The sequence below is a fragment of the Canis lupus genome, chromosome 36, assembly GCF_003254725.2.
Source record: "Canis lupus dingo isolate Sandy chromosome 36, ASM325472v2, whole genome shotgun sequence".
Lineage (NCBI taxonomy): Eukaryota > Metazoa > Chordata > Mammalia > Carnivora > Canidae > Canis > Canis lupus.
Genome location: NC_064278.1, coordinates 29,602,355 through 29,625,435, shown reverse-complemented (window position 1 = coordinate 29,625,435; position 23,081 = coordinate 29,602,355). Strand labels below are relative to the sequence as shown.

General features: G+C 41.7%; 1 protein-coding gene and 1 long non-coding RNA gene across 4 annotated transcripts in view; one reads left to right on the top strand and one right to left on the bottom strand.

The window, feature by feature from the left end:
• The window catches only part of CALCRL (calcitonin receptor like receptor), a 99,980-nt gene that overhangs the window by 26,613 nt on the left and 50,286 nt on the right, over positions 1 to 23,081 (top strand). Inside the window, exon 3 of one of the 3 annotated variants that reach the window (XM_035697391.2) lies at positions 15,609 to 15,779. The exons of the other annotated variants lie outside the window; for them this stretch is intronic. The gene's annotated coding sequence lies outside the window, so the exon portion shown is untranslated. The remainder of the gene's footprint in view (positions 1 to 15,608; positions 15,780 to 23,081) is intronic. 3 annotated transcript variants of the gene reach the window in all.
• Positions 13,030 to 15,907, bottom strand: LOC112668243 (uncharacterized). The gene is made up of 3 exons (XR_003141605.3): positions 15,700 to 15,907; positions 14,945 to 15,004; positions 13,030 to 14,665 (listed from the first exon to the last, which is right to left on the bottom strand). It is a non-coding gene; the product is annotated as an uncharacterized LOC112668243 (long non-coding RNA).

Sequence of the window (23,081 nt, the reverse complement as noted above, 5' to 3'; positions counted from 1 at the left end):
TAAACTGCCCATATTTATATCTCTCTGGGATTATCTCATTTTCTGTTTATGTTACTCTATTAGTCACAATATACTTATAAATGCCAGATGGGGGGCGCCTGGGTGGCTCAAAGCAGCTGCCTTTGGCTCAGGTCATGGTCCGGGGTCAGCCCAGCCCAGGGCTCTCCTTCCGCCCCTCCCCCTTGCTCAAACTCAAAAGCACACACACACTCTCTCTCAAATACATAAATAAAATCTTAAAAAATAATAATAATAAATAGTGCCAGTTGGGCAAGGCTTCCTCTTAGTGGCTTGCTCCGTTAATGTATAGAATTCTGCTAATGTATTTAATGATATGCTATTTATATGTCTACTAATCATTAAAAAGCTGAAAAAACATTGACATGTATTGCTTCCTGGAAGAGGGAGCAAAATTTCTACCTAAAGCAGTGGAAAAATGCCTAGGACCTAGGAATTAAAAAAGGATGTGGCATATGAGGAAAGCACAGTCATTTATTGTATTTTACAGGAAATTCCTGCTGTGGCTAAAAGTTCTTTGCTCTCTCAGACTGCTGTAGATAGAAGACAAAGGAAAACCAACACAAATTGTTGTAGCTTTTAATATGCTGAATCTGAAGTTTGCCTGCCATGAGAAATAGACTCTGGATTTAAAGGAAACTAACGCTATGATTCAATAAACCTGGCAAATAGACCTGGTGACAATTAGTTAATTCAAGACAGCCTTTAGGCCCACTTTTATTGTTTTAGGCTGTTTTATAGGACATCCAAACCTCCAGATGAAAATTCAACTCTCTGTCAACTGTTTTGTCTACATGACACCAAAGAGTAAGAGAAACTTACGTAACCAATAGCTATCAATTCCCACCATGAAGATTGACCTCGTTGGGCATGTCCACATTTAAAAAAAAAAAAAATTTGGCTACTGTTCATGAGGCTTTCAGCAGGACAGCCCCTATCTACGAGGAAAAATTATGCCCCGCTGAAGTTATTATTTTTTATTATCTCTCAAATAGAGGAGACTTGGTTTTTTTTTCACATTTACTGCAGAATTGGTAACAAATTCTAGGTTTAAATCATTTGGGATTCCACTTTAAAGAGTGTGCTAATCATAGTTACTTATTTCCAGGAAAAGTTTATTATTCCCTATTTACTCTCAATTTTTTCCAAAGTCTTTGGACATTCAGTAAAGGATCCAGAAAACAGTGCTGTGACACATAGACTCCACATCACTGGAAACACTAACACACATACACACATAAGGTCACAAAATACTTTAGAATGAATTTTCTCATCATAAGTGTAAATTTTCTGAATCATAGCAGACCTTAGAATTTATGGTTATATCCTGATCATAAAAATATTCCCCAATAATATCCTATAGGATAAGTTTTGTGTTTTCTTTCCAAGGGAAAATAATATTGGATACTTCTATAACATCTCAGATTCTACATGACGTTTGATAGAATATTCAGTGGAAAATTATGCATAAATATTCATACATACATAGATGTAACCTTGAAGAATGTTAGCTGAACTTCAAATGCGTTCTGAGGGAAAATTTCATGAAACAAAAACGAAGGGAAAGAAGTGTGTTCACAAAGATATACTAAGCTAAAAAGCATCAGACTATCTTTTTGGTCTACATTTTGTAATGCCTGGTTTGGAAAGGCCTGTATATCCTTGTAGCCATAAAAATTCTTCTAGGGGCACCTGGGTGACTTAGTCGGTGAAGCATCCAGCTGTTGATTTTGGCTTAGATCATGATCTCAGGGTCCTGGGATGGAGCCCTGTGGGGGCTCCCCACTCAGCAGGGCATCTGCTTGAGGATCTCTGTCTCTCCCTCTGCTTGTCCCTCTGCCCCTCCCCCTGCTTGCACACGTGCACATCTCTCTCTAATAAATAAATCTTAAAAAAAAAGAAAGAAAAATTATTTTATTACCTTCTATTATTATTGCCTATTACTGTCTTTGAAGGTCAAATTAATCTTTGCTAAATTTTAGCAGGGAATAGGGAATAGCTATGTTTTCTCCCATAAGCCCTCTCTATCTAAATATTGTAATGTAAATAGAATTGTAATTTCTATTGGATTATAATTCTGTAACTTACAAGTCTTTGCTACCATGTCTGGCACAGAGCTTTCAAAAGCCTCATATTCGATACTCTAAAATATTAGCTTTAAAGCTTTATAGGACCACAGGTATCCTTACAGATTTTTGATACAACCCCCTACATTTTTTAAATGAAAAAATTGAGAAACAAGCAAATAAAAAAAAACGGTTAAAAGAAAGAAAATAGTAACCTCGTATCACAACCAAAATTAACATCTGTTTCTTTTCAATATACTTGTATTGACTGTTGTACACAATGACTGCAGATGACATCATCATGTCTTTTAGAAATTATCTATAGATAACACTCCATTCTTCACATAGACTTAATCTTTCTCATGTTCTTCTGGATGTTCTCTAATATGGTGAACTTGAAACTTTAAGCATTGTCTCATGAAGGATATTGTTATCCTTAGGATATCACTCTCATTAGATTTGATAAATAAACCCCCTTCATGATGCTCCCAAACAGCCACATCCTGTTAAATCTAGACTTCAAGAAATCACACTGTTTTAGGTTTCATGTCCCATCCAATGTCCCCTAAGTTCGTCAAGTTATTTTCTAACTGGGCTCACATCATATGCTGATGCGTCTTAAACTTCAGGAGAGTTGTTGCCTCAAGATCTCTCATGCGGTTTTACAGCCAACTCTGTTCAAATAAGCACTGTGATCGTATCTGTTGAAAAAAATCTGAACTATCAAATTTTTGAAATTGCTCTCCATCACCTGACATGATGAAAATGCTACCCAATGAACAGACAGTGCACACGTGTGTGTAGAGACTTTGTGTCCTTGGTGTCTATTCCAGGTCTCGTCATTTTATTGTATTTCTTTTCCCTTATGTAACAACCTACTTCGCACTAGGGCCTTAAGAAACTCACCAGGCAATAAGTTTTTATGTTGAAAAAGGTTTCAGATAAAATGTATTTTATATGGAAAATAAAACCAGAGTGAGCAGGGGCATCAAGCTGACGTCAAACATTGGTGAAATAGAAAAAATAGAGACAAAGCACAGACTGTTCATTACATATAACTCTTTTAAGTCATTGATTTTTAAATCTGCCTGAACCTATATATAAATATATATTTTTTACTGAAATCTCAGTAATAAAGAACACATGACCATTTGTAGTTATAAACGGTTGTGCACATTCTATCTTGAAAATGCTGTTGGCTCCGTTCACAGGATTTTGCATATCTGGGATGATTTCTCTGACACAGCATAGGGTAACAAATAGGGATTTGAGTTAGGGGGCATGTTGCTAGTCTCTCTTCTGCCTCTGACCAGTTGCATTAATGTGGTCAGAACATTTCACTTCCCTGGTCCTAAGTGTCCTCATCCATAAAGTAAATGTTTTGTACCTATTTGATCTTGTTTTGTGAAATGATGATATTTAAACAAAATAATAAACACAATACATATAATTGGTTTGCGTCAAATAGAAGCTTTTATTACTATTATTATTAATGAAACCATTAGGTTCTTTTAATTTCTTTCTTTTTTTTTTTTTTTAGAATTTTCTTTTTTTTTTTTTAATTTTTATTTATTTATGATAGTCACAGAGAGAGAGAGAGAGGCAGAGACACAGGCAGAGGGAGAAGCAGGCTCCATGCACCGGGAGCCCGATGTGGGATTCGATCCCGGGTCTCGAGGATCGCGCCCTGGGCCAAAGGCAGGCGCCAAACCGCTGCGCCACCCAGGGATCCCTGGTTCTTTTAATTTCTATGAATGGCATGGAGTTAAGTTTTGGTGGATTATGTTCTATTTTGAATCATTTCACTACTCTGTTTCACTAGAATTCTATGTAAAATATGGGTACTTACTGTGGGTAGCTAATATGAAGGTAAAATACTGAGTTGAAAGTGTGTTCTATAATTAATTCTCTTCAGCTGTTAACTGGTCATACATGTATGGCTTATAGATATCTCACTACATAATCTTCAAAAAAAATCATGTTACATACTGTTTGGCTTTTTATGAAAAAAAAAGATACTTTCTGGAGTCAGAAAGATCTCAAATTGTATGTGATTGCTAAAATGAACAACCTCAAGGCAAAAATTGCATAGCATTACTTATTATGGTCCATTTTTTTTCTCGAAGTATATTTTAATGCTCTTAATATAGGCAAAGAAACCAAGTTGAATATAAGAGAACAGTAAGGATTATTTCTTTTCATATCCTCTCTGTAGGATGTACCATGGTGGTGCACACACAGTAAGCAAATGCTCCACGATAATGGATCTTTTAGTGAAGGTTTTGTTCTATAGGGGTGGGAGGGGGAGCATATGTTTCATATAAACTTTGAAATAGTGCTGATAAATATCATAGCCAGTGACTATTTGGGAGAGTGAAATATAACAGGGTCCAAAGGTAGTTCTGGTTAACAGGTATATTTAGGAGCCAGAGAGTCTCAGGTTGGAATCTTAGCTTGCTAACTTCATGAGTGAGATGACTTTGAGCTTTAATTTCCTTACCTGGAAAAAATAAGAGAGAGAATGTAATAAATTGAATGTGATAGTGTGCTTACGGCGCCTATGACTATGCTTAGCAAAGTAAACAATAAAGAGTAGTTATTACTATGTAAATTATCCTATAATCCTGATTGTAATTGTTATAAATAACATTGAATTAAACCTTGGTTTACAGTAATTTATTTTAGATCGTATTTAGATAATATATCTATTTTTGATATTTTGATAATGGATTAATTGAATGCTACCTCAATGAATCCTGATAATTTCTGCTTTCCTTTTATTAATTAGAGGAACCAGGATGAGATGCCCGGTCCAAAGTTTACTTCCTAGTACCTTGCACCAGCATCTATACACTTGAAAAATATACAGAGGGACTTTGAATGTTACTGAAGAAGAAAATAGTAGGTTGTTTTCTTTTGTGAGAACTAACCTGTGATGAGGAAAACATAAAGACCGAGTATGGCCTAGTGCCTATACTTTACTGGTCATTTGAATTGGTTTGGGGATTCTAAGGACCTGAAGATGGAAGCGACATTTTCATGAGAAAATTAGTAAAACTCTGGTCAGGAATTGTTCAGGGGGCAGTACAGCAGAGGGTCAAGTTAGAGGCCTTTTTTCTTTAGAGGCCGTTTTCTACCATTTCTGTGCAGAACACAGAAGGATGCTGGTGCCTCTAGATTTGAAGACTTTGAGAGGATTAGGATAGAGTCTTTGTGATATCATTGCCAACTTGAAGTACTAAGTCATGGCAAGATTAAGGTCACTACAGTGATTCTTAGGGCAGAGGACATAGACCAAGGAAGTTTGAATGCTGGAGAACAAATGGTGTGGGTTGATCCTTTGAAAGAGACTGGCTTGTGAAGCATCTCTAGGGATTTCAAGGGACACTTGAGACTTTGCAGGATGCTGAAGGACCTGGGTTCTAAGGGGGAGACAAAATCAGAAATTTGTGGATTATTGATAACATGACTTAATATCCATAGGCTTCCAGGGTCCAAGAAGATTTCAGCCACACGAAAAAGAGTGTTTTAGTCTTAGTCTTAATTTAGTCTTAATGACAATTAAGATATTTCAATAGTGTGGAACCAAGAGGTTTCAAGGCGTTTGGATTTATGGAAATAGTATGTGAACTATGGGATTACTCACTTGATTCAAAGTGTCTTGTGGTTTCACGTGAGTCACCTGGCAATAAGAAAGTGTGTGATGCTTCCTAATAAAGTCATTTTCAGATCGGAAAAAATGAGGGTAGCGACTTCCACGTGGGAGGTCTTGCTATTGCTCTACGAAACCCTAAGGATTAATCTATTCATGGCTTGGATAGCTCTAGCTAAGAAGGCAACATGTAAATTCTTGTAAGTCAGCATTCACAAGTCAGCAGTTAGTGTGTTCAGAGGAAACTCTCCAATGGCTTTGAAACCCTTAACTCAATTATTTCTTAAAACCCATGCAAAGCTTTCAATATTTGCTATAAGTCTACTTAGAGATAAACTCCTAGACGTGTATTATTGATATATTGATGTGGAAATAATTTAAGACTAGATATTAGAAATTTTCTTTCATTTCTTGTCTGAACACAAGCCTTCCCCAACACTCTACTGTCTTATATCCCTTTCAGGTACATTTCAGAATTCTTTTTCTTTTTCTGAATATACCACTCAAACATGTAACACTCTCGAAAAGTAAACTCATATTATCTCCTGTTGGGTTTGGACTCCCAATTCGGTTGTATGAACCCTTAAGGATTTATTTTCCTCTTGGAAGTAGTTGACAAGAATTTATAGTCAGTTTCAATGTATTCTTTTAATAGATGTTTTTTGGCCTGGCGCGCTCTTTGTAGCTGTAGGCAAACACATGAAACTTGGCAAAGGCATCATGCATGCTCTTCATCACAGAGACAGCTGCCTCTCCCTACTGGTCCCCTTCTTTTCTTTTAAAAATTTATCAAAAGGAGAAGAAAAATTATGAAAAAGTATGAGTAGTGGCCTATTTGAGCTACACTTTCAGCCAGGTTCCTTATAATGTTATATCTACACTTTGAAAAAATAACGTTTCTATAAAGAAGAGATTTTTCCAACATACGCATTATGAACATTAAGTCATAATATCATGAAAAAACTTTGATCTCACCCAGAACTAGTTATTTAAATGATTCTTTTCGTCAAACTGAAGCTTGATACAAAAGACTGACTTCTATCTTGCATTCATTATCTTGGAAAGATATGATCTTTTAAAAACATGAAATAATAGATTTCATTAACTTCGATCACTCCATGAAAATGATTTTTAATGTTCTTATACTGAAAGCTCTCTTAGAAATGTTAGCATCAAAAAATAATAATAATAACAAAACAAAGAAATGTTAGCATCTATTAATTTTATAGATTTTGGAATCACAACTGAAGGTTCAATGATTAGTAGGGCAAAGGTAAGCTGGTATTTGAGCCAGTCTCTGCTTCCAAAAAAGATGAGCATGTGACTCCAGAACTAAGAGTTATTAATTATAGTATTTTTTGAACTGTTATATTTAATGGCTTAATATTATGCTATTCATCTTTATAATGCTGTCAGACAGATACTATAGATCCTTCAGAGGTAGATTTATGCTTCTATTAAAATAATCTAAGGAAGGCCTTTTAATGCCTTTTAATTTAACCGCACGTATAGTACGAATTGTTCCTTTGCAAATTAAAATATATTTCTTTGTTCTAAATTGTGAATAAATGAAATGGCCCATCCATCAATAAGAAAGTGTTTTAAATGAGATAATTTATAATAATACCATTTATAAAGTTCTTGGAAATTGTTCCAAGGTTTCTAAGGTTTCACTTTAGATTCAGGTTCTGAGAACTGACTAAAACCTAACTATGTTAGTCTGCTAGAGCTGCCATAAAAAAAGAAAATCACAGATTGGGAGGCTTGAGCAAATAAATTAATTTTCTCACGGCTCTGGATGCTGAAAGTTCAATATGAACGTTTTGGCTGGTTTGGTTTCTCTTTAGGCCTCCCTTTTTGGCTTGTAGATGTCCACCTTCTCACTGAGTCCTCACATGGCCTTTTCTCACTGTGTGTGCATCCCTCATGTCTCTTCCAATTCCACACTTACAACCTCATTTAATCTTAATTTTACCTCCTTAAGGACCCTGATTCCAAATATAGTCACATGGTGGGTTAGGGCTTCAACATGTAAATTTTTGGAAGAAAATTTAGTCCATAAAGCCAACAGTTTCTAAGAAATTATTTCAAAAAAAGATGTAATAGGTAAGAGTTACTTTAAAAACTTGTTATCCTAGATAATAACTGAATTGAATCCTTAAGCAGAAAAAAATCATGTCCTCTATATGCCAATAACTCCCTTATTCATTTATTCATTCATTCATTCATTCATTCATTCATGAGAGACACAGAGAGAGAGCGAGAGAGGCAGAGACACAGGCAGAGGGAGAAGCAGGTTCCATGTAGGGAGCCCGACGTGGGACTCGATGCCAGAATCCTAGATCACACCCTGGGCTGAAGGCAGCGCTAAACCGCTGAGCCACTGGGCTGCCCATAACTCCCCAATTTAAATTGTTGTGTAGGAACATCTTACAAATCAGTCCTTCAAAAAAGGAATTTTTTCAGCCAAATATTTCATGAGCTATACATAATTAAAAACCCTTTAATGACTGAATGTCAAATTCAGATCAGAGATACTAGTAGTTTCCTACCAGAGACACTATTAAATGCCACAACGGTTTATGAAAAAATCTTCTGTATATCAGTAAGCATACTTTTCAGATCTATCTTTCTCAGATTCTTCAAAAAGATTTCTCTGTCCTTCATTCCTCAATATTTTTCAAGCATGCCCCTTTAAAGAACAAATTTATTTTGTTTGCTAATCGTGGCCTGAAGATAGATCTGCTTCCTGACAGACGCATTTTGAGAAATGACCTTGGCTATGCTCATTGTTTCCTAGGGGTTCCCAAAACCTCTTTTCTGGTCAGAAATTCAAAGGCAAGCATATAAGCACTGATTTTAGCCACATTCCCAACATTTAGGAAGCATTTATCTAAATATTTATCTAGATTGTCTAACGTGGAATGGCCTTAGATCCTATATATATATATATATTTTAATAAATTTATTTTTTATTGGTGTTCAATTTAGCAACATATAGAATAACACCCAGTGCTCATCCCGTCAAGTGCCCCCCTCAGTGCCCGTCACCCATTCACCACCACCCCTAGTTCGTTTCCCAGAGTTAGGAGTCTTCATGTTCTGTCTCCCTTTCTGATATTTCCCACACATTTCTTCTCCCTTCCCTTCTATTCCCTTTCACTATTATTTATATTCCCCAAATGAATGAGACCATATAATGTTTGTCCTTCTCCGATTGACTTACTTCACTCAGCATAACACCCTCCAGTCCCATCCACGTCGAAGCACATGGTGGTATTTGTCGTTTCTAATGGCTGAGGAATATTCCATTGTATACCTAGACCACATCTTCTTTATCCATTCAACTTTCGATGGACACCGAGGCTCCTTCCACAGTTTAGCTATAGTGGCCATTGCTGCTAGAAACATCGGGGTGCAGGTGTCCCGGCGTTTCACTGCATCTGAATCTTTGGGGTAAATCCCCAGCAGTGCAATTGCTGGGTCGTAGGGCAGGTCTATTTTTAACTGTTTGAGGAACCTCCACACAGTTTTCCAGAGTGGCTGCACCAGTTCACATTCCCACCAACAGTGCAGGAGGGTTCCCTTTTCTCCGCATCCTCTCCAACATTTGTGGTTTCCTGCCTTGTTAATGTTCCCCATTCTCACTGGGGTGAGGTGGTATCTCATTGTGGTTTTGATTTGTATTTTCCTGATGGCAAGTGATGAAGAGCATGTTCTCATGTGCATGTTGGCCATGTCTATGTCTTCCTCTGTGAGATTTCTGCCATATATATATATTATATATATATATATAATATATATATATATATATATATCCCATATCCTGTCTAGAGCTCGTACACTTTGACCAACAGAATGCACAAAAACCTCGGCTCAGCGGTTTAGTGCCTGCCTTTGGCCCATGGTGTGATCCCGGGGTCCTGGGATCGAGTCCCACATCGGGCTTCCTGCATGGAGCCTGCTTCTCCCTCTGCCTGTGTCTCTGCCTCTCTCTCTGTGTGTGTCTCTCATGAATAAATAAATAAAACCTTTTAAAAAAAAAAAAAAGGAACTTCAATATACTGCCACTGGGGCTCTTGCTACTTCATTTTTTCCCTGTAGGGCTTGATTTGTTAAATTATTCTGAACTGCTGAGGTTATTGAGACAACACCAGTGTCCACTCCTAAACCAAATCGATCAACCAATCAACGAACACAATATATTTTATTGTCCAGGGAGTGGAATTCTAGAGTAAATGGAAGGGCTGTGGAGCGGGGAGGGGATGCGGGGGTTAGGGATGCGTACAAAAAGAGGAGACTCATTTCTCTGGCTGCTTTAAAAAAAACAAAACCACCCGTACTTACTAATTTCCCGATGAGCACAACTCTCCATCCTATGAGCTTCAGAAAAGACAGCAATTTGGGGATGATGTGTTTGTCAGCTTTCTGTCTGTTGGGTACGTGATAGCAGATGGCATATATACGTTGCCAGTCAGACACTATTTGTAGCCAGGATCCACATACGTACTTTGATTTTACGTATTATTTATTCCATGATGATAAAAGAAAGATCATGTTTTCAATCTCCTGCAGATTTGGCAGCGAATAATTATGACCTTTCTTTATAAAAGTGGATTTAAACGAGTCCATTATGACATGCCACTCTCTACATGAAGATGTGAGCAGTGAGTTTAAAATGTGGTCATTTTTTTATAAGTTTATTATTTAAAGTAACTTTTTTTTTTTTTATAAGTGAAATATTGTTGACTAGTACTGGGGAATTAAAAAGCCTCCTTGGCTAAAATACGCTAATTGACTTTCTTAGGCAACTACAATTATACAGCTTTCCCAAACATGATGGGAAAGATGTTCCTCCCAAAAGTGAAATTTTTGTATGAATAAAATATTTGCTTACTGATGTCCCAATTTAGCTTTCCACTCCTCCTGCTGGGTGACGATGATATCCAATATTAAATTTGCATTATAATAATAACTAACATTCATCAAGTGCCTACTAACGTGCCAGAAAGTGTTCTTTACTTACTACGTCAGCCCTAAATGGGATATAACATCATTATCCATGTTTTATGTAGATACCAAGGTTATGGAGGTAAAAGAATTTGCCTGTTAGATACATAATATCGGTTTATATCAGAACTGAATGAAATACAGACTTCATCAATGACTAACTCCAAAAAAGCAATCCTTCTCACCTCTCCTAAGACGTACATGGGAACAGAGCGAATTCTGGGTTGGCCTCTGTGACACTTCATACCTCTTGAGACGTAAATCAAAGTTTTGTGTGTGTCAGCACAACAAGTTATGGCTTCAATCAAAAAGATTATTTCAAAATCAGGCCAATGACAACTACTTTGTGCAGTTTTCTATCAGAATTGCTGATGAGGAGAATAATTTCTTATTCTTAATCCTTATTTCTTAATCCTAATTTCTTATTCTTGATCCTTATTTGCTGGAAAGAGTTTGCCCCAAATCTGCGTTTATCCTTTCTGATGAAGTTTTGGAATATAGGTGAGGTTTGGTGGATGAGGTCCGGAGCCCACGACCAAGATGGCTTTGGTGCAAAATGGTGGTTTTGTTGAAGCCTGAGGACTGGGCGTCAGGCTGGAAGAGCCCCGGGGTTGTGAGGGGAGGCTGAGCATATCGCTGGGCGTTGCGGGAAGTAAGGAATGGGAGGTTTTCAACAGAATTTCTGTAAGCTAAAAGGACCGACAGGATATGGGAGGCCTTGCCCTGGTCAAGTTAATTTGTTCATCTCCCGAGTGAAGCATTAACACTAAGAAGGTCGGGAGTTCCCTGCTGGAAGTGAGGTTATTGATAAGAATACTTTTTTTCTCGTAATTCACCAAGACATTTTGTGAACGGAGGGAGACTCCAGTCCATAGGACTATAATCTCTGTAAGGTAACCCTTTGTCTTTCCTTTCCCCTCGCGTTAGGGCCGCCAGGGGTGCCTGAGGAATGTCCCGCACATCCCCCCGGGGGTGGGGGTCTTTGTGGGGTCCTCAGCTGGCCTCCTGTTCCCTCCTCCCTTTTGGTTTGTGAGTAACAGTGTTAAGTAAGATCATGGTCCTCCAACGTCCCCTTGCCTTCCTCTTATGGGAGGGGACAGAAAGAATTTATTTGGTAAAAATGTAACAATGACAGGTAGCCCAGTCATCAGATGGAGCAGTTACCTTGTAAGATTTCAGATAGAAGAGCTGATCCGAATCACGTGAACTAATAGATGATGTCAAGGAAGACAATGAATGTTGGAATCTCTGAAATGGGAAATTCTGATATTTCATTTCCTGCTTTTCTCTCTCCCTGTCTTTTGTTATTTTTTTTTTCCCACCTCACTTCCCTTTTGGGGTAGCCTTTGGGTCCCACACTCGGGGGCTAGTTCTCTCCCCCTGCCTCCATCCCTCCCGCTCTCGTGCCCTCTCCCTCTCCCTCACAGTCCCTTAGAACACAATAATACTGTCCTCCTTGGTCCAGAGGAAAACCCTGGCCTTAACTAAGATTAATTCCTCAATCAAAACAAATGAGCTTGAAAAGCTGATCCAGGGAAGGGAGGGAGGGGGGGAAATCTTTGCTGCTTAAAACACTTTCCCAGGATTTCAGGGATGTGACCCATCATTGTTTGGTAAACCGAGTCAACTAAAGGCATTCACATGTAAAACACTGCTTTACAAAGAGCTCTCAGTGGCTGGTGCCGCCTTGGGACTTGGGGCGGAAGTCGGGGAGGAAGAATAGGGGAGGACAGACCGTTAGCTGAGTGTAAACACTTTATGGGATCTGAATTAATTTATGTGCGCTCTCTTTAAAATATAATTGCTAAAAATAAAAAAATAAAAATAAATAAATAAATAAATAATATAATTGCTACTCAATTTTTAGGGAGGAATTTAGGAAAAAGCAAATTACGGATCTCCATGAAACATTTTAATTATGAACTGTACGGAGCATGGAAAACGAAAGGCTAACTTAAAAATGTTAAAGAAAACTGCATTTTTAATCTCTTTTTTTCTTCTTGGTCTAGCTATTGTTATTCTTTAGCTATCCCTGGAGTATAATCACCATCCACTACACAGTGATTAAAACGCTTAATTTCTTTTACTCAAATTGTATTGGTAGCTTTTCTGAGATGGGGGAATTTGTAGATGAATTATAGTAAAATATAAAAATTGTTCTGGATTATCACAAGAGCAAAGAAAACTAAAACTAGGTGCAGAAGAGAGTTTTTAAATTTTCAGTTGTACAGAAAATAGTCCAGTGCAAGGTTATAGTGAATTCATTTATTTATTTCTGCAGGAGGCCTTTGAGCTTCTGTATCATCATCACTTTTTGAAAGGAAGGTACACAGTACATGATAGAATTTTATGAGCATCATATTAGCATTATTTTGCAAACTGTAATATTTGGTTGTCTGTATATCTGAAATAAATTAGTGGAGAAAAGTTCCTTTTTTTTAGCGTGGCCTTCAATACTTAATATATTTGCATTGATATCTATATATATCTTGAATATAATAACAGTATTTTCCACTCAGAACAATAGAACTAAAGAACAAAAAAGAACCTTAAGAATCTAGTTCAATAGCCTTATTTTACAAGTAAAATACAACTGAGACCACCAAAAATAAATAGGTTTGCTCATATATATATATGAGCCAAGACAAGAGTGTACAGAGGTGAGAATATAAGTAACCTGAATGCACTATGTGCAAGAAGCCTTGGGTCACATCTGCTGCTACAACCAGCCCTCTCTCCATTTCCTCTATAATACTCAGGTTTGGTTAAAATTTGAACCCTGGGTTTGTTCATATTCAACCAGATGCTACTTGAATTTTTTTAAAGTGACATTTTACCTAAATACGCTTACTGCCAAGGAAAGCTTTAGTATCAGTCTATGTCTATATCTCATGGTATCCCAGTTCTCACCTTATGCCCAAAGACTTCTCAACTCTTTTATTTTTAGATCTGGATTTTTTTTTCTCTTAGAATACAAAAGTCAATGCTGTCATAAATTTCTAGGATTAACAGGAAAAAATATCCTACTAAACTTGTGAACATGCACCATTTACGAATTAGAATAGTTCATTTGAAACTATTCGTAACTTCCCCTTTTTGATTGCCATGATGTAGTCACGTACCAATCTTTAAAAATTTTTTTCAGAAGAATGAGAGAAGACTTTTTTGACTAGTTTAATAGTGTTTTTCTTTCTTTTACAAATGGGTGGGACAGGCATGCATGGCCTGATCGGTCAGAAGGATGTGTGACCCTCCATCTCCAGGTTGGGGGTTCGAGGTCCACAATGGATGTAGAGATCATTAAAAAAAATAAAATTAAAACAATTAAAAACCCCACCAAACAGAAAAACAAGTGGATGGGATAAACCATCCTAAATTTTCTTTTATCCTTCCTAAATACACATGAATTTTATTGTGATCAGTTTTTGTAAATCATTAAAATAATGGTAACTTTTAGAACTATGGATACACTTGGTAATGGGTATTGTTTACTTCTTCATGAAGAAGGGCCAATACTACGCACCAGGTGAGGCCGTGGAGACCTGGGGATCAGGAAAGCAAGGCCCCCCACTTAGCCCTCACATTTAGTGGGGAAGATGAGGGATGGGGCCTCCCTGAGGCCCGTGTTGTAAGGTGCCGGATGGGGACGCCTGCAGAAGGAGCATGAAGCACAGGGTGGAAGAGGCAGGACGTGGGGGCGACTGCGGGATAAGCCCAGAGAGGGCTTCTTAAGGACGCGGGGAAGGCCACGTCCTGCAAGGACACTCGTGAGGTCCTTCATAAAGCCTTATTAGCTTCATGGCATAAAATAGCTTATTTTTTCCCCAAAAAACTCTACTCTTTTTACATCAGACTTGAAGATTCTCCAGTTGAGTAGTCACCATGTATTTTTAAGGATGTTGATTCCATCAGTCCTTCCCTGAGTAGGAAATAAAACAGGAAACAGGTCCTATCTTCTCATTTAGCTCCTCCTCCTTCTCCCTCTCAATCTCATTCTCTCTGCCCACCCCCCCCCCCCCCCCACACACACACACACACACTGCAGAACGGGACCAAACCACATTCATTTAAGAGGCTTTTTTTGTTGCTTATTTTAAGTACTCTCCGTGGCACTACAAACAATGGTTAAAAACCCATAGAAGGCAACCAAGGATATTAGGCTCCCCTATACCTCCTCTTTTTTCCTTCTCTTTCTTACCTACTGTTACGCTCTCTCGTCCAGAGGCGGAGTCCTCCTAAGATGCACTTCATGATGAGGCTGGATAGCAGAAAATTTGTTTCATTTGTAAACAGAGTACTCTGTGTATCTTCACTAAAGAATTTATTCCCAATTTTTAAATTTTTTTTTTAAATTGGGATTTTAAAAAAATTCCAATTTTTAAAAATTGGGAATAAATTGTTTCCTACAAGTAATTTTTCCTGTTTTCCTACAAGTAATTTTCATAAAATACTAAGAACTAACTGAAAATATATGCAATTTTACACAAGAAAGTAGTGTTTAGCTCAAAAATCATTTTGTTGTTTTATTATTTCTTTGCCACACACAGACATACCAACTTTTTATTCCCCCTCCCCCCTTGGGAGGATGGTGGGTGGCCCAGAATCAAGCCCTGACAGTAAGAATGAAGTGATAAAGCCCAACTGCTTCACAGCCCCGCACTGGCACTATTTTACAGTAAGGGACCACATTACGGTTTAAAACACAAAACAATGAATTTCACTAATTATTAACAGTATTAATTCAATCATTTTAGTTGTTTTGTGTGTGTGTGTGTCCTTATGCTGTGAGTATTTTGGACGACGAAATAGGCTTATTCAAGAGCTGCTGCAGGCTTTTCTTTCTCTGACCTTGAGCCTCTTAGGTTTTGCACCTGCCCCGTTTATCTGCGACTACTGACCCCTGGCCTCGCCGGCCGTTAGCGGGCAAATAAGACCCAGCAGCTGATAACGCACCGGGTGGCCCGGGCCGGCGTGTGCAGAACATCAAAGCCTCGGCTTCCGCCCGCGGTGAAGAGCGATGGACTGAACCGCAGGTGTGTGTTCACCTGTTAGAGGGACGTTGTAGCACGTGGAGGAAGGCGCCTCCTCCGGGGCGGGCTGCAAAGGCCTGGTGGGAAGGCGGCGGCCGGGGGGACCTCGAGCTGACCTCGCCCGTCACCCCCTCCCCCCCAGGTGCTCCCAGGGGCCCCGGGGGACCTCGTGCTGACCTCGCCCGTCACCCCCTCCCCCCCACAGATGCTCCCAGGGGACCTCGAACTGACCTCGCCCATCACCCCCTCCCCCCCAGATGCTCCCAGGGGCCCCGGGGGACCTCGTGCTGACCTCGCCCGTCACCCCCTCCCCCCAGGTGCTCCCAGGGGCCCCGGGGGACCTCGAGCTGACCTCGCCCGTCACCCCCTCCCCCCCACAGATGCTCCCAGGGGACCTCGAACTGACCTCGCCCGTCACCCCCTACCCCCCAGATGCTCCCAGGGGCCCCGGGGGACCTCGTGCTGACCTCGCCCGTCACCCCCTCCCCCCAGGTGCTCCCAGGGGACCTCAAACTGACCTCGCCCATCACCCCCTACCCCCAGGTGCTCCCAGGGGCCCCGGGGGGACCTCGAGCTGACCTCGCCCGTCACCCCCTCCCCCCCACAGATGCTCCCAGGGGAACTCGAACTGACCTCGCCCGTCACCCCCTACCCTCAGGTGCTCCCAGGGACCCCGGGGGACCTCGTGCTGACCTCGCCCATCACCCCCTCCCCCCCACAGATGCTCCCAAGGGACCTCGAACTGACCTCGCCCGTCACCCCCTCCCCCCCAGATGCTCCCAGGGGCCCCGGGAGACCTCGAGCTGACCTCGCCCGTCACCCCCTCCCCCCCAGGTGCTCCCAGGGGCCCCGGGGGACCTCGAGCTGACCTCGCCCGTCACCCCCTCCCCCCCAGGTGCTCCCAGGGGCCCCGGGGGACCTCGAGCTGACCTCGCCCGTCACCCCCTCCCCCCTGCGGGGACCCAGCCCTCGCTCCAGGGACAGACACCCTCGGGGCCAGCGTGCAGGTGCGGGTGCAGGTGCGGGTGCAGGTGCGGGTGCAGGAAGCGGCCCCCCGGGCGTGAGGCTCACGGGCCCCAGGTCACCTCGGGAGGCGCTGAAGCCTTAATTTTCCTCCAAGAAAAAGAGTTGGGCTTATTAGGTCCCCAGGGAGGCTCGCATGTGATAAATCCGGTTTATTTTTAATTTCATCAATGAGTTCGCCCTGTACAGACATTTTTCTTTCCCTTTAACGGGGAAAACAAATCCGACTTCAGTGGACAGATTCCACACTTGAGTTTCTTTGGGAAATCGTCCGCGGCCTCGGGGATTTTGCGTTTTCGTGACGCCGCAGGGCGGGGGCGGCCGGGCTGGGGCTGGGGCTGGGGCTGCGGCTGCGGGCGGGCTCCTGGGGCGCGGACTGGGGGGGGAGGGGGGAGGGGGTACAGGGGGGAGGGACGGGGGGCTCAGCGCGGCCTGCTCTGCTCCTGCTCTGCTCCTGCTCTGCTCGGGCCCAGGTTCAGAAAAAGTGCCTGACACGACAGTTTAGCAGGAAAGCAGCTATTTTAAAAGTCTTCTGGGAACATGTTTGTGCAACAGGAAAAAACACACAATTGGGTCGATAGCGGCCGCCGCGCGTGGCGGTGCTCAAGGGCCGCGGGCCCTCCGGCCTCAGCCCTCCCTCCCTCCAGCCTCCGCCTACCCCCTCCGCCTCCTCCTTCCAGCCTCCCCGTCCCCCCTCCAGCCTCAGCCCTCTCTTCCTCCAGCCTCCCCCTCCCCCCTCCAGCCTACACCTCCCGCCTCCAGCCTCCCCCTCCCCCTCCAGCCTCAACCCTCCCCCTCCGGCCTCCCTTCCCCCCTCCAGCCTCAGCCCTCTCTTCCTCCAGCCTCCTCCTCCCCCTCCAGCCTCCCCCTCCCCCCTCATCCTACACCTCCCGCCTCCAGCCTCCCCCTCCCCCCTCCAGCCTACACCTCCCGCCTCCAGCCTCCCCCTCCCCCCTCCAGCCTCAGCCCTCCCCCTCCGGCCTCCCTTCCCCCCTCCAGCCTCAGCCCTCTCTTCCTCCAGCCTCCTCCTCCCCCTCCAGCCTCCCCCTCCCCCCTCCATCCTACACCTCCTGCCTCCAGCCCCCCCTCCCCCCTCCAGCCTCAGCCCTCCCCCTCCGGCCTCCCCCTCCCCCATCCAGCCTCCCCCTACCCCTTCCAACCTCCCCCTCCCCCCTCTAGCAGCACAGACTTAGTCCCGGGAGGGAACCCTGACACGGAGCCCTGTGGGGTGGGCCCGCAGGCCCAGGGACAGGACAGGTGAGGGCGCACCCATCCCCGTCCCCATCCCCGTCCCCGACACCCTCCCCGCCCCGCGGGACCTGGGCCAGGGCCCCCTCGCTCCTCGTCCCGACCCCAAGTGGTCCCGCTGCTGCTCCCCGGGGGGCGGGCGGGCCTCCCCGCCTCCAGCAGCCTCTACGCGGACCGGGGTTCCCGGACTCTGCTAAGTAGTCATGTCCCCACCCGTTACTCTTACTCTCACTTCTAGCCTGCGTGGTTACTGTCTTGCTGCAGGTGCTTGGAAGTCACCGGAGCCCCCACTGGTCTCCCTAGCGCTGCCCTTGCCGCAGCCTTTGGCTTAATCCTTCCGCTCTGTGAAAGGAAAACCTTGCCAAGAGCCCTACTGCTTAAGGCCCCCACTACTACTACCACCATCACTGCCATCACTACCACCACTACCACCACCATCACGGCTACCATCACTACTACCACCATCACCACGGCCACCCCCCACCAGCACCACCACCACTACTACCACCACCACCATCACCACTATCATCACCACTACCACCAGGTCTATGACTACCACCATCACTATTACCATCACTACTACTACTACCCCCACCGCCACCACTACTACTACCACCATCACCACCAACACTACCACTACTACCACTACCACTACTACTACTACCACCACCACCACCACCACCACCACTACTATTACTACTACTATTTTTTGTAGTGGACTTAGCAAGTCTTTGGAATACATGTCATTCATCCGCAGGGTGGTACCCATAGCAGACATCAGTGATGGATCATCAGTGCCTGTCACTGAGTCTAGACCTAAGCTGGTCGCTGCTGATCAGGGTCCCACTTGCCACCACAGCAAATCAGAGAGGCATTCTACCCAAACATCTCTAGCCTTAAACAGCATTAAACAAAACCTCCTCGATGTGACCAAAAAATACCATCTCCAGTCTGCCTCCCTGTGTCTCTGGAAGGCCTAATCACTTGTGTACCTGCATCTTTAAACATCTGTCACTTCAAATTACTGATTTTTAAAAACTGCACTCAAGCGTCCTATTCTTTATGTCTCTCTCACTCTCTCCACGTGCGTCTGCACGCACGCACACTCACACATAAATCACTCCCATGTAGGACGCATCATTCCATTTGATCAGACACTAAAAAGACATTTATTGACTTCCTGTAGCACTCCGTCATCCATATTTGTGCACACCTATTCTTCTAAGGTTTTAACCATCTCTCAGAGCAAAAATTAAAGCACCTCTGGATCCCCAGCACGTAACATTCCTTTGGGAATATACTAGGTTCTAAGTAAATGTTTACAGTAAATGAATACATGAATATATTAAAAAATACAAAGATGGAACTATGTTTAATGGTTGTAAGAAATAGAGATCCTGTAAAGGAACACATTTCAGTATTCTTGGAGTATCTGGGTGGCTCAGTTGGTTCAGTGTCTGCCTTTGGCTCAGGTCATGATCCTGGGGTCCTGGGATCAAGCCCCATGTGGGGCTCCCTGCCCAGCGGGGAGTCTGCTTCTCCCTCTCCCACTGCCCTTACCCCCTTGTGCTCTGTTTCTCAAAAAATTTTTTAATTTTTTTTTAGTATTAAAACATTCTGTTTACTTCCTTAGAAAAATAATGGAAAATGTGGTTAATTTTAAATAAAGTGTGCATTTGCCTGAGACACACCCCATTGACTTTTCTCTTTCCTCCCGCCCTCTTCCTTCCCCCTCTTTTCCTCCCTATTTTCCATCCTTCTTTCATTTTTTTATTTTGCCTAGTAATAACTTCATAGAAGGAAAATAGTTGGGATGTAAGCTTTTTTTTAAAAAGATTTTTTTGATTGATTTGAAAAACAGCAGAGTGAGTGAGAGAGAACATGAGTGGGAGAGGGACAAAGGATGTAAGCTTTTTAAACTTGGGTTAATTTCTAAGAATGACTGAACTAAGTTTCATTCCCTAGCTTTCAGCTGGTTGGCCTCATTTTTTAAAATAGGTTTTTTTCCATATGGCAAGGTAGCATGAATGCCTCAGGATGATAGATAGCCCAATAACCTTGTCCCATGCAAATCCCTAGAAATTGAAAATCTTCCCTGATAAGTCTAGTAGAAACGTCCCAGAGAGAATGCTGATGATGTAGCTTGACTGCATTTCCATGCCTAGACTGACCCAAGTCAGAGGATTACGCTAATCTGACCAGATTTCAGTGACTTCCCACCTCTGTGACCAGGAGGACAGACTCACTTGAACCAGAGGGAATAGATTTTCTACTGGAAAGTGGGGTGCATTTTATCAGAGAAAAAAGATATTGTTCTGGATCAACAGTATCTTCAGAGTTCCTGTGGTTCCCAAATGCTGAAATATACCAGGAGGTACTGCATAAATTTGATTTGTTAAGAAAAATTGAAAGCTCCAAATAACAGAAATACAACTTTGATGATGAACTGCTACGTTAAGTTAAAATTCCAAGGGAATTATATGTTTTCTGATTTTATTGCCTTTGGAAGAAAACATGTTTTCACATGGAATTTGACTCCTGACTTTGTAAAAGGGAAATAGGTGTAAAGCTCTTCATCCAAAGAGCTGGAAAGATATATTTTGTTTCTATGCTCTTTGAGCAAGCAATTCTTTCCATATTAGATCTCCTGGAGGGAGAGTGTTTCCATCAAGTACAAAGCATTTTTTTTTTTTTTCAGTATCCCTCCCACCTTTTACTAATTGGGCTGAGATTTGGCCCCTTGCCTCTTTCAAATAAAAAGAAGGTGACCAAAATCACCGGAAAATGGCTAATCATGCCCACAATGGGAAAATTATTCCCATGAGCACATACTTCAGAGTGTAAAATGAAGCCCCAAATTTAATCACAATTTTATCTGTCTTTAATGGCTATTCAGCTATTCAACCTGGAATGTTCATTAGATAAGCAAGTAAACATAGAGTCAATATATATATATATATTCTTTTTTAGTTCCAATATGGTGTCAGTAAAGGCTATCATAGTCAACCTAAGACTAAACTCAAATTTGGGAGATTTTAAATCTTGTTTTTAATTGGATTAGCATGCTATATTCTTTAAGATGCAACTATTTGATTACAATGCATAAAATTTGCTAGAGCTTTAGTTTATAGAAGTTCAATATGAGGAGATATGCAGTTATATTAACTAAATGGACATCATATTTGGGAATATGCTTGTTACCATTCACTTTATTTGATATTTTCATAACTGACTTCAATGACAGAATTAAAAAACAAACATTTTTTTCTAAAGCAGATGATAAACTGACAATGCATATGACCAACCCCTTGGAATATAGGGTGTTTTTCACTTACCTTGAAATATAGGATAAATTCTCACTTACAATGCTGTAGAAATTGTGGCAAATAACTGAAAAAAAGGTGTATAAGCTTACTTACACTTCCAAAAATTTTAATGTGCTATAACAATAATAACAATAAAAACAATAGCTGACTTTACTGAATTCTAAAATGTCTATGGACATTATCTCATTTCATCTTCACAATAGCCTTCTGGTGTCGGGGCTACTTTGCAAATGAGAGAACTAGTCTTACAGAAGTTAACTTGAAAGTGGGAGGCTGAGTTGGGTTTTCAAATCAGAATTTGTAGCCAGTACAACTCCTGCATCCACCTATCACAGTTGCCCCTCTATTAGGCTAATTATTAAATATTAGTTGGATGTTACTTTATTTGACCGTCTCCCTGGAAGAGGGAAAGCTGTGTCATTGGTTAGTAGGACAATATCTATAATATGTATTTTCTTAGCATGTGGAATTTAATAGTTGTAGTTGAGCTCAGATGTCTCTTCAAAAGTAAAACAGTTTCTGGAGGCTTTTATTGGCTTTTTAAAATTGGCTATTAGATGTGCTTTTATATACGAGGTCATTCATAAGATTCTGATGAATTAAATGTAATCATCTTCCTTGCCATTTCATTGATTACCTTGTTGAGTTTATGCATTGTGGATCATTCCCTAAAATGCCCTGTGATTTCTGGAGCTATATAATTAAAATTCTTTTTTAGGGATCCCTGGGTGGCACAGCGGTTTGGCGCCTGCCTTTGGCCCAGGGCGCGATCCTGGAGACCCGGGATCGAATCCCACGTCGGGCTCCTGGTGCATGGAGCCTGCTTCTCCCTCTGCCTGTGTCTCTGCCTCTCTCTCTCTCTCTCTCTCTCTCTGTGACTATCATAAATTAAATAAATAAATAAATAAATAAATAAATAAATAAATAAATAAATAAATAAATAAAATTCTTTTTTAGCCCATGTCATTTCCTTTAAAATGCAAAAGAGATAAAAACCCAATGTATCTCAAATTCTAGTCCAGGAGCATGTAGGCTGTTATAATATGTTGATGACAATAAGTGTAGCTTAGCTTAAATGAACTAATCAGATCCCATTCTGAAGAAGTCTGGAGGGGGCGGGAGGCTTTATGAAGAAGTATGTTGGCTTTTCTAATTTTAGTTTTCTGCAGTGGAGAAGAGAAAACTAGACTTGCCCCAAATGGCCTTTCAAAAGTAAGAATAGCTCTAGAAAGACGCAGCATATGAAGAAGTGAAATCAGGATATGATTTCTTTTGGCCTGAAGTACCTTTTCCCTGAATTCTTATGCAGCAAAGGAAAAAATCATGGGTCTTGGTTCCACTGCCTTAGATTCAAATGCAAATTCCTCTGGGCCATTAGTAGGAGGAGCCCTAGGGAACATCTTCCTGAGCCAGAAGATACAGTGTCAGAAATGGGTTGGTTTCCAGGATATTTTGATTTGGATTAAGCTTAAACAAAACTATTCCTCCTGTCTTTTACATAAATTTTGAATCCTTACTCAGGGTTCAAATGATCATATCCTACTCTTTCATTTTACCGATGAGATACCCGGGAAGGTATGTACCTTGCTCAAGCTCATTGAATGGCAACATATTGACTGAGCACCAGGACTAAGTTCCTGTCTCAAATGTTGGTGAAATCTCCCCTCATTAGAACCTTATGGACTTAGTAGTATGGACTCTGTCTAAA